This window comes from Berghia stephanieae, chromosome 7, assembly GCF_034508935.2.
Source record: "Berghia stephanieae isolate SIO BIC M18660-M18661 chromosome 7, UCSD_Bste_1.3, whole genome shotgun sequence".
Classification (NCBI taxonomy): Eukaryota; Metazoa; Mollusca; class Gastropoda; order Nudibranchia; family Aeolidiidae; genus Berghia; species Berghia stephanieae.
Genome location: NC_088366.1, coordinates 47,189,249 through 47,202,290, shown reverse-complemented (window position 1 = coordinate 47,202,290; position 13,042 = coordinate 47,189,249). Strand labels below are relative to the sequence as shown.

General features: G+C 40.3%; 1 protein-coding gene across 2 annotated transcripts in view; it reads right to left on the bottom strand.

The window, feature by feature from the left end:
* The window catches only part of LOC144977392 (uncharacterized), a 72,925-nt gene that overhangs the window by 30,422 nt on the left and 29,461 nt on the right, over positions 1 to 13,042 (bottom strand). Inside the window, exons 1-2 of one of the 2 annotated variants that reach the window (XM_078922558.1) lie at positions 5,371 to 5,440; positions 4,727 to 4,922 (exon numbers count right to left, since the gene is read on the bottom strand). The exons of the other annotated variant lie outside the window; for it this stretch is intronic. The gene's annotated coding sequence lies outside the window, so the exon portion shown is untranslated. Of the gene's footprint in view, positions 1 to 4,726; positions 4,923 to 5,370; positions 5,441 to 13,042 lie in introns of those variants that run through there. 2 annotated transcript variants of the gene reach the window in all.

The following is a 13,042-nucleotide window of genomic DNA, read 5'->3' as shown; positions in this document are numbered from 1 at the left end:
GTCCGCGATTGTTCCGATAGTTTAGAACCAGTTACTAAGTTACTATGCGTCATTACGAGGGAAGTAACGTCACGACTGTTGAAGCCTATTCCGTACTACAGTCTCTGCCAGTTAAATAGCCGTCGTGACTCACCGTAGCCTTCGTAAAGCTATGACCTGATACTGACCAAAAAATGACGTCAAAATGCCAGTCTTTTGCCACAAAAGAAAACAAATCGTGAGTTGTATTCAATAGTTCAGCCAATGAAATAACTTGTTGCCATGAGCTCTACTAACGACAACTCACTAGACGGTGCAAAAACCAAATAATGACGTCAAACTGCCAGTCCTTTTGGATTTCAGTATCAGGCTATAACATAACGATGGCTACGGTATCAGGCCATAACTTTACGAAGGCCACGCTCACACACGGGTATTTCGTAGTACAGTCTCTACCAGTCAAATAGCCGTTATAACTCTCACACGGATGTTCTTTACTATAGATAGTATGCGCTTGGCTTAGAAGCTCATAACATTGCCATCCGGAAGTATAACGGACCAACACACAAAACTGTGTGTAACAATGAACTTTTATAGTGTGGTTGATACAGTTTGAGAAGTGCTCATAAACGCGGATGGCAAAATACAATAACAAAGGCTTGAGTGACGTCATCTTCATTCTATCTAAAGTCTCTGCCAGTTAAATAGTGAGCTAAAATACTCAAAACATACGATCCGCAGTGGATATAGAAGAATGAAGTTGACGTCATTTTGGGTCTTTGTTATTGTTTTTTGCCATCCATGTTTATGAGTAATTCTCACTTAAATGTATTATCCAGACTATAAGCTTTCAACTCTACACATAATTTTAGGTGTTGGTCCGTTATACTTCCGGATGGCAATGTTGTGAACTTCTTAGCCAAGCGCATGCTATCTATAGATAGTTCGAAGATGACGTCACTCAGGTCTTTGTTATTGTTTTTTGCCATCCGCGTTTATGAGTAATGCTCACTGAACTGTATTAACCTGACTATAAACGTTCATTGATACACACAGTTTTGTGTGTTGGTCCGTTATACTTCCGGATGGCAATGTGATGAGCTTCTTAGCCAAGCGCATACTATCTATAAGTTAACGATGGCTACGTTAGAACCCTCTCAGTCTAAGACTCATAGATAGTATGCGCTTGCCTAAGCAGCTCACAACATTGCCATCCAGAAGTATAACGGACCAACACACAAAAATATGAGTTGGATAATACAGTTATGTGAAAATTACTCATAAACGCGGATGGCAAAAAAACAAAAGACCCGATTGACGTCAATTTCATTCTATCTATAGTTTGACATCATTATTTAAGTTTTTGCAGCGTCTAATGAGTTGTCGTTAGTAGAGCTCAAGGAAACAAGTTATTTCATTGGTTGACCTATTGAATACAACTTACGATTTGTTTTATTTTGTGGCCAAAGACTTGTCTTTTGGCGTCATTTTTAAGTCAGTGTCAGGGTATAGATAGAATGCGCTTGGCCAAGGAGTTCACAACATTGCCATCCGGAAGTATAACGGACCAACACACAAACTCGGTGTAACCATGAACGTTTATAGTCGGGTTAATACAGTTTAGTGAGAACAACTCACAAACGCGGATGGCAAAAACAATAACAAAGGCCTGAGTGACGTCATCTTCGAACTATCTATAAGTTAACGATGGCTACGGTGTCAGGCTATAAGTTAACGATGGCAACGGTCACGCCTTCAGAGACTGTAGCACGGAATACACGACACGGCCATTTAACCGACAGAGACTGTAGCACGGAACACACGACACGGCCATATAACCGACATAGACTGTAGCACGGAACACCAGTGTGTGTGTGAGTCACATCGGAGAACGGATGAATGAATAGATCCATGATTTGATTGAATGGACGAATTAATGGATGAATGATTGAATACATTACAACATGATTGAAAGGGTGACTGAGAGGATGAATGAACGACAAAATGAATAAATGAATGAATGCATGAATAAATTGATGGATGGGTGGATGCATGAATGAATGAATGAACGAATAAATAAATGAATGAATTGATGGAGGGATGGATTAATGATGATAAACGGATGAATGGATGGAGGGATGGATGGATGGATGAATGGGTGGATGGATGGATAGATGAATAAATGACTTGAATCAATATTTGACTGAACACACTCGAACGGCTCTCACCATGAGCGTGTGGTCACTTCGTGTCGTAACGTCTTTAGCACATCTATTAGAAACCAACCCTTTATTGGAATGACACACCGTAGTGTAATGTGTTACACACTGACTGCTGCTAATAACGGTGATTAACACCTGCCCCACCGACAATGGACTGAAAAGAGGTAATGATAACAATAATATGGTTTGTGGAAGCAGGCGTTTGAGCAAACAAGGCATTGACGTAATATGGCAGAGAAGTCTACTCTTCCGGTTCCAAACTCATTGGAAGTGTGTGTCCTTCTGAGGACTTATATGAATGGAGATGATCTATATACCTTTCCATAATATGCTCGAGGTCATTGGTCACATTGCAAAGTGTGCTCAAAATGACCCACATAGTGAAAAGTGTTCACAGCTTTTTCAAATATCTAACACCACGATTGATCAATTTGTTCAGTTTGACCCATGGGTATGTTTACAGTTTTCATAAACAAAGCAGCGTGTTTAAATTTATTGAGAAATGTCCAATCGTTGTAAAACAACAAATCATGTGATCGATGACTAGGTTGGACGAAAACATGAATATAGATCGCTTCCATTAATGAATATGTTACATTTTGAATCTCGTAACTATTAGATTAACCAGTAGATTTTTAACCAATCAAAACATGGAATTTGTGACACACCTTCACACGTGCTCGGAAAAAAAAAATAGTTGGATGTTTGTAAACAATAATAAAGTGAATGAATTTGACCTTGCCTTCCTCTGATCATTGTTATTGTTTTAGTTTTAAAACCGCCATATAAATGACAAGTTATCACACAATTTTCTCGATCATCTTATACATTTAAGTTTACACATAGTTTTCTGTGTTTGTTCTATTTATCAAGTAGTAGAATAGTGGGTATTTTACTTAGACACATAGTAAAACCCGTGGAGTTTGCTATGTTTACCAATCACTGTCGTTGTTTACGTTATGACGACTGTCCGAGAGGCGTGGTTATCTAAGTGTATTTTAGGAGGATGGATCTGATTCGAACGACTACGGGACGTAAAAGAGCGAGGATGGATGATCTTAATTGACGACCAGCATTTTATTTAGACTGGAAAATAAGATGCCATCACTCCGAAACCAGAAGATCAATAAATACACAAGGAAGACATGTACCCGGTCCCTGGTAAAATAGTTTACACTTCCAGTGAAAATGGAACCAGTTTTCTGACATCATCACACGTTTGTACCCTATTATTGGCTTGACTAGTTGATACTGTCATACAAATATATGGAATTCACTCAAAGCCAACTTTCCTACATACCCGCTATTGAACATCAATCGGCCCCACAGATTCAGGTCAGAGCATTACTTTAGACATAGCTAGCTTGTTGAAATAATATAATGAATATATTGATGCAATCCGTTTAAGTAAAACTCCAGATGGAAAAAATAAGAATCGGAAGGTCATGGGTTCGAGCCTCGCTCGGCGCATAGTTGAGTCCTTGGAAAAGGCTCTTTACTCACATTCTCTCACACCGTCCTCAGGTGTAAAATGAGTACCTGGCCGTTATCGGCGGTGTCTCTGTTTGAAAAATATGTAATATCGCCTAACAGGCGTCATGTCACGTCTTACATGTTACGTGCTGCTGTTGGCTAGGGACCCCTTGTAAAGCGCTTTGAGCAGGTTTAGTGGATATCGCGCTATATAAAAGCTCAAGTTTTAAGTTTGAACAAAGTGTAAGAGAGTAAGCTTATGCAAGAAGCTTACACAAGAATTTTAACGAAAAACATGATTAATATTCAAGCAAAGTTAACGACGCTAGGATTTCAATGAAAATATGGTCAATACTTAATGGGTTTAGGACAGTTTTACGTCTCAAGTTAATGGACTGGTCGCTGTGTTAAGTAGTAGAAAATTACTTTCTTTGATCGGTGTCACTTGGTAATTGGGGATAAAAGCATCAAAATATAGTTGGTATTTATTATTTTGGCGTACCTTTGATTATTTGGGCGTAAAAACTGACCTCTGGTTAAAGGGGAACAGTTTACAATAGGATAGATTCTATTCTGGATTCTAGATTCTACTTTACTTTGGGTTGCATTTTGCATTATGCTGAAAGTTCTAACATCCTATTAAGAATCTTTATTTTACGGACTTAGAAATATTCCACGTATATTAAAAATGGTTACATAGGCAAAAAATAACGTTACATTTGGATTGATTTTACGGATTTGGAATTTATGAAACTGATATTGAATTATGACCATGCTATTTGATTTGGATTTGGAATTCATCACAACAAATAAAGCAGTAAGAAATGAAACTTGGAATCTGGACTTTTATTTGAATGTCTTGGTGTTGTGCATTCAATTATCATCATTGGCCCTTGAACTATTTAGTCATTATCAACATATACAACACAATGCAAAAGAATATCAATACCATCTATCAAAAAGCCACTAAACGATCATTAGCCTTTACATATACGGACCATCGTGCAACTACGCCACACAAAGGACATGTAAATGTAAAGAAATCTACTCACGTTGAAATCCAAATCACTCAGAAAACGCCAATCGAATACTAAAACTAACACTTATACTTATACGTGTACGAGGTAGTCTTGTAATGGCACCATTCAATGGGTTCTTATACCTTTAGGTTGTTCAGTTGTTTCGTTTTCTTTTGTAGTTTTTATTTTCATGTGTCTCTCCCTTTCTGTCCTCTTCAACTCTCATTCACTATTTCATCAAATACAGCAAATTAAGCAGAGATGAAAATTCAAACTCAACAGAAAACAAAAACAAAACAACAACAACAACCAAAAAAAAAATCCAAAAACAATAAATATATAACTAAAAATGTTTTTTTTTTCTTCAGATGATGACACTCCTAATAATCAAAAATAATAAACAATGCACAAAGTCTTCATTTTGGAACAGTCACGTTCTATGAACTAGACATGGGCTATAACTATAATATTATAAGGGGGTACTGACTGGTTCTTTCACACTCAATATAAAGTCAACGAATGCACGTGTGAGAAACCCCACTAAGTTCACTGTAAACGTTCGTCGCGCTCGAGTAGTTACGTCGAGGTGGATGGGTGTTGTAGTTGTACATGTACCTGGCTTCTAAAACTCACAGAAATAATTTACACGATATTATTGTAAAACAACACTGACTCACACGGAGAAAGCCCGTGCGTGCATTGGACAGACAGCACGGTAGATGAGTGCACGGTCGACCACCGCCCATTGGACTAAAGAGGATGAAACTGGGAGAGAGCGAGAGAGAGAGAGAGAGAGAGAGAGCAGACGACGACGAACGCGCGAGTTGGACCACAGATCACAGAGGGCTCTAGTCTGTGAGTTGGACGGGCGGTGGTCGCGATGGACGGTCTGACGCGCCGCCGCTGACAGAGTGCGAGACGAACGTACAGCAGCGCCTTCTGTAAATTTTGATTTGGGAAAAAAAATTGAACAGAGATGAAAATGGAAAAAAAGGGCCTCGGATTGACGCAGTACGAACAATGAACGTTTCGGGAGTCAATCTTTCGTCAGTCAAACAATCCCCAGAGAGAAGTTGATATATAATCTAGCTCACACCGACATGATACCAGATGGACGTGGCGGGGGACACGAAAACAACCTGTCATATTACATGTTGGTAACAACAAGATATGAAGTGAATAGAAAAGTGCCAGAAGACAATAGAGAATAAAAATTTTTCGCGGCGGTGGTGGGGTTCGAACCTGCGACCTTATTGGTACGACAACTCCGCCTGGCAGGTGAGAGCGTGGCTCTACCGTGTGAGCTATCCACGAACACAAAAATATTCGTTTCAAACCCAAAGTCATTACTAGATCCCTCTCTCACCCACTTCTTGAGACCGCCGATTCGTTCGTACACCACCATCGCGAATAATTTTGACCAGCAGTTAAGCTTAATAGCCAATATTCTCAACACAAACATATAACATAGAAACGATTGAGACATTGAGTATGCTCCGGTGTATGGGGTGAATTTTTAATTCAGAAAAGTGAGTGGAGCAGGCACTTATGTTGGTAACAACAAGATATGAAGTGAATAGAAAAGTGCCAGAAGACAATAGAGAATAAAAATTTTTCGCGGCGGTGGTGGGGTTCGAACCTGCGACCTTATTGGTACGACAACTCCGCCTGGCAGGTGAGAGCGTGGCTCTACCGTGTGAGCTATCCACGAACACAAAAATATTCGTTTCAAACCCAAAGTCATTACTAGATCCCTCTCTCACCCACTTCTTGAGACCGCCGATTCGTTCGTACACCACCATCGCGAATAATTTTGACCAGCAGTTAAGCTTAATAGCCAATATTCTCAACACAAACATATAACATAGAAACGATTGAGACATTGAGTATGCTCCGGTGTATGGGGTGAATTTTTAATTCAGAAAAGTGAGTGGAGCAGGCACTTATGTTGGTAACAACAAGATATGAAGTGAATAGAAAAGTGCCAGAAGACAATAGAGAATAAAAATTTTTCGCGGCGGTGGTGGGGTTCGAACCTGCGACCTTATTGGTACGACAACTCCGCCTGGCAGGTGAGAGCGTGGCTCTACCGTGTGAGCTATCCACGAACACAAAAATATTCGTTTCAAACCCAAAGTCATTACTAGATCCCTCTCTCACCCACTTCTTGAGACCGCCGATTCGTTCGTACACCACCATCGCGAATAATTTTGACCAGCAGTTAAGCTTAATAGCCAATATTCTCAACACAAACATATAACATAGAAACGATTGAGACATTGAGTATGCTCCGGTGTATGGGGTGAATTTTTAATTCAGAAAAGTGAGTGGAGCAGGCACTTATGTTGGTAACAACAAGATATGAAGTGAATAGAAAAGTGCCAGAAGACAATAGAGAATAAAAATTTTTCGCGGCGGTGGTGGGGTTCGAACCTGCGACCTTATTGGTACGACAACTCCGCCTGGCAGGTGAGAGCGTGGCTCTACCGTGTGAGCTATCCACGAACACAAAAATATTCGTTTCAAACCCAAAGTCATTACTAGATCCCTCTCTCACCCACTTCTTGAGACCGCCGATTCGTTCGTACACCACCATCGCGAATAATTTTGACCAGCAGTTAAGCTTAATAGCCAATATTCTCAACACAAACATATAACATAGAAACGATTGAGACATTGAGTATGCTCCGGTGTATGGGGTGAATTTTTAATTCAGAAAAGTGAGTGGAGCAGGCACTTATGTTGGTAACAACAAGATATGAAGTGAATAGAAAAGTGCCAGAAGACAATAGAGAATAAAAATTTTTCGCGGCGGTGGTGGGGTTCGAACCTGCGACCTTATTGGTACGACAACTCCGCCTGGCAGGTGAGAGCGTGGCTCTACCGTGTGAGCTATCCACGAACACAAAAATATTCGTTTCAAACCCAAAGTCATTACTAGATCCCTCTCTCACCCACTTCTTGAGACCGCCGATTCGTTCGTACACCACCATCGCGAATAATTTTGACCAGCAGTTAAGCTTAATAGCCAATATTCTCAACACAAACATATAACATAGAAACGATTGAGACATTGAGTATGCTCCGGTGTATGGGGTGAATTTTTAATTCAGAAAAGTGAGTGGGCAGGCACTTATGTTGGTAACAACAAGATATGAAGTGAATAGAAAAGTGCCAGAAGACAATAGAGAATAAAAATTTTTCGCGGCGGTGGTGGGGTTCGAACCTGCGACCTTACCGGAGCATACTCAATGTCTCAATCGTTTCTATGTTATATGTTTGTGTTGAGAATATTGGCTATTAAGCTTAACTGCTGGTCAAAATTATTCGCGATGGTGGTGTACGAACGAATCGGCGGTCTCAAGAAGTGGGTGAGAGAGGGATCTAGTAATGACTTTGGGTTTGAAACGAATATTTTTGTGTTCGTGGATAGCTCACACGGTAGAGCCACGCTCTCACCTGCCAGGCGGAGTTGTCGTACCAATAAGGTCGCAGGTTCGAACCCCACCACCGCCGCGAAAAATTTTTTTCTCTATTGTCTTCTGGCACTTTTCTATTCACTTCATATCTTGTTGTTACCAACATAAGTGCCTGCTCCACTCACTTTTCTGAATTAAAAATTCACCCCATACACCGGAGCATACTCAATGTCTCAATCGTTTCTATGTTATATGTTTGTGTTGAGAATATTGGCTATTAAGCTTAACTGCTGGTCAAAATTATTCGCGATGGTGGTGTACGAACGAATCGGCGGTCTCAAGAAGTGGGTGAGAGAGGGATCTAGTAATGACTTTGGGTTTGAAACGAATATTTTTGTGTTCGTGGATAGCTCACACGGTAGAGCCACGCTCTCACCTGCCAGGCGGAGTTGTCGTACCAATAAGGTCGCAGGTTCGAACCCCACCACCGCCGCGAAAAATTTTTATTCTCTATTGTCTTCTGGCACTTTTCTATTCACTTCATATCTTGTTGTTACCAACATAAGTGCCTGCTCCACTCACTTTTCTGAATTAAAAATTCACCCCATACACCGGAGCATACTCAATGTCTCAATCGTTTCTATGTTATATGTTTGTGTTGAGAATATTGGCTATTAAGCTTAACTGCTGGTCAAAATTATTCGCGATGGTGGTGTACGAACGAATCGGCGGTCTCAAGAAGTGGGTGAGAGAGGGATCTAGTAATGACTTTGGGTTTGAAACGAATATTTTTGTGTTCGTGGATAGCTCACACGGTAGAGCCACGCTCTCACCTGCCAGGCGGAGTTGTCGTACCAATAAGGTCGCAGGTTCGAACCCCCCCACCGCCGCGAAAAATTTTTATTCTCTATTGTCTTCTGGCACTTTTCTATTCACTTCATATCTTGTTGTTACCAACATAAGTGCCTGCTCCACTCACTTTTCTGAATTAAAAATTCACCCCATACACCGGAGCATACTCAATGTCTCAATCGTTTCTATGTTATATGTTTGTGTTGAGAATATTGGCTATTAAGCTTAACTGCTGGTCAAAATTATTCGCGATGGTGGTGTACGAACGAATCGGCGGTCTCAAGAAGTGGGTGAGAGAGGGATCTAGTAATGACTTTGGTTTGAAACGAATATTTTTGTGTTCGTGGATAGCTCACACGGTAGAGCCACGCTCTCACCTGCCAGGCGGAGTTGTCGTACCAATAAGGTCGCAGGTTCGAACCCCACCACCGCCGCGAAAAATTTTTATTCTCTATTGTCTTCTGGCACTTTTCTATTCACTTCATATCTTGTTGTTACCAACATAAGTGCCTGCTCCACTCACTTTTCTGAATTAAAAATTCACCCCATACACCGGAGCATACTCAATGTCTCAATCGTTTCTATGTTATATGTTTGTGTTGAGAATATTGGCTATTAAGCTTAACTGCTGGTCAAAATTATTCGCGATGGTGGTGTACGAACGAATCGGCGGTCTCAAGAAGTGGGTGAGAGAGGGATCTAGTAATGACTTTGGGTTTGAAACGAATATTTTTGTGTTCGTGGATAGCTCACACGGTAGAGCCACGCTCTCACCTGCCAGGCGGAGTTGTCGTACCAATAAGGTCGCAGGTTCGAACCCCACCACCGCCGCGAAAAATTTTTATTCTCTATTGTCTTCTGGCACTTTTCTATTCACTTCATATCTTGTTGTTACCAACATAAGTGCCTGCTCCACTCACTTTTCTGAATTAAAAATATTACATGTTGTGACAATGGGCCGAAATGCCGTGACTTTTAATGCGCTGTTTGTCGTACATGTCGATTTATTGTCGCATCGAATGTCAGGTCAGAGGTCAATACGACGGAATTGACGTATCAATGGATGGCACTCCATATTGACATTTCTGTTAATCCCCATACCCCCCCCCCCCCTTCTCTCTCTCTCTCTCTCTCTCTCTCTCTCTCTCTCTCTCTCTCTTTCTCTCTCCTTATTTCTCCCTCTATCAGTGTATCTCGATTGTTTCCTGTATAGTCTTATAACAATCTTATATTGGACTCTTCAATACAAATAAATGCGTGCGCGCGACACAAACGCACACCTATGGATATCTACCTATCCATATATCTATCTCTCTATTCATCCATATATCTATCTCTCTGTCTGTCTTTCCATAAATCTATCTATCTATCTATCTATCTATCTATCTATCTATCTATCTATCTATCTATCCGTATATCCATCTATTTATCTTTGGATAGATAGAGAGATAGATATATGGATGTACAGACATATTATAGATATATGGATAGACAGATAGATAGATAGATAGACAGAAAGATAGATGGATAGATAGATAGATAGATAGATAGATAGATAGATAGATAGATAGATAGATAGACGTCGAGGGTTGAGGGATGACTAAAAGTTTTGGTGCCGCATGCCACATCAATGACGGGAAAGAAGAAGAAGAAGAAGAAGAAGAAGAAGAAGAAGAAGAAGAAGAAGAAGAAGAAGAAGAAGAAGAAGAAGAAGAAGAAGAAGAAGAAGAAGAAGAAGAAGAAGGAAAATGTTTATCTATTTATCTATAACGTTACAACTAAATACCACCGGAAGTGAAGAGAACAACAAACAAATCAAATATTCCGATATGGCGATGGCATCAAATGCCACGTTGTCCATTTTGATTGGCCATAAATATAACGCCATCATTTATTCACAACGTTAGGACGGGACAGGTCAGTACCCAATATCATTTGGGGGGGTCCCGATGGCTCAGTTGGTAGAGCACTCGTTTCACGAGCAAAGGGACCTTAGATCGATCCCGAGTGAAATTGTCTGATGTCAACGGGTTGTCACAGTGAGATGTCATCACCTAGGCATTCCACGAAGGAATTTAGACAATCCATCAAACAAACGTCTGATGTCAACACGAATCACCTATGTTGCCACTGTGAGCAATTTGAGGGTTAATAAACTTGCCGAATGGAAACAACAAAATGAAAGTGCCTGAAGCGGGGCTCGAACCAGTTACCTTTCGGGTTACAGTGCAATACCTTAACCACTAAGCCACCTCGTGGACACCCCCCCCCCCTCCCCTTAAAGTTAAATAATATAGTTTAGTCAAAATCCCTAATATGCCACCACAAAACAAAGGACTCCGTCGGCCTTCACCTTTGAGTTTTTTCTGATTTCTCAGCACCCCTCCTCCTCCTTATCCTCACCCCTCCCCCACCAATTCGACCCCTAATTTATTTAAAATCGTAACTACCGCCCCCTACTGTGTGCCGTCCAGTCTAGAGGGGGGAAAGAAAAGAAATAAACTTTAACTGCCCGCCAGTCTTTGTTCTAGTAAACTCCTTTCACTGGTTAACCCGTTAACTGCCGTACTCTGAAAAAAAAAAAATCCCATATTTTAAATTTTGGCCAGAAAACTGGTCCTTCAAATATCGATCGATTTAAATGACCCTTATCTTGGCAAAAAAAAAAAACAAAACCCAAAACAAAACAAAACAAAAACTCTCAAACCTGGAATTTCGCGAAGTCACGGGTTTGAAAGTTTTCGCCAAAATAGGGGTAATTTAAATCGATCGATATTTGAAGGACGATTTTTCAGGCCAAATTTTAAAATATGAAATTTTCCAGAGTACGGCAGCGAACCCTACAAAGACACGAATTTTAATATTTGGCCAGAAAACTCGCTTTAATCAAATTATATCGACGGATAAAAAAAAAAAAAAAAAAAATTACCCTCATCTTGGAAAATAAAAATCAACAAAAAACTAAACAACAAAACAAAATAACAAACTCTCAAACCCGAGACCTTGCGAAGTCTTCCTTGAAATCCCAGGTTTGAAAGTTATTTTTTTATTTATTTATTTTTTTATTTTTTTTTGCCAAGATGAGGGTCATTTAAAATCGATCGATATTTGAAGGCAGGACAAGTGTTCTGGCCAAATTTTTAAATACGTGATTTTTTGAGCAACGGCAGGTAACTGGTTAAACATCTCGGAGAAAGTTTTCTTCCTTTACAGTCATCTTATGCAAAATAATGCGCGAGGTCTTATCCCATAAACTTTTTCATTTCATGTTTTTTAATAACTATAACGTCCATCCGGCCGAATTCTGAATAAACACGTGCGGCTATGTGGTCTAGTGGTATGACAGTCACCTTTGGATCGGAAGGTCCTGGGTTCGAGCCTTGCTCGCTCGGCGCATAAGTTGAGTCCTTGGAAAAGACTCTTTACTCATATAGTCTCTCACCGTACACAGAATGTAGAATGAGTACCTAACGTTGCGACTATGTCGTCTAGTGGTAGGACACTCGCTTTCGGATCGGAAGGTCTTGGGTTCGAGCCTCGCTCGCTCGGCGCAAAGTTGAGTTCTTGGAAAACACTCTTTACTCCAATATTCTCTCACAGTACTCGGGGTGTCAAATGAGTACCTAGCCGTTAACAGCATAATAAAAATATTGCTGTTGAAGTTCAAAGAAAAAAAAATTATATCAAAAGGAAACAAAACAATTGAAGCTTCAATAATATAACAAACAATGATTAAGTGGACGTTTCGGGTTTCCCTTTTATCAGCAAAACACGATGAAAGAAACAATACAATTGACGAATGAAAGATATGAAAATGGCGTTGTTATTCAAAACATATTCAGACAAACCACATTCCCCTACCCCGATTATCATCATTATACCCCCCCCCCCCCCAACCCTTCCCCTCATTCGACTCTAAACTGCCCACCTTCCTCGGACTCCCCCCCCCCCTCCCCGTTCTACCCGATCCACCCCCCCCCCCTTTTTTTTCTATTTTTTTCTTTTTTTTGTTTTGTTTTGCTTTTAATAAGCGAATATATTTCATTTGTATTGTTTTAATGGGGTTTTAAGGTTTTAA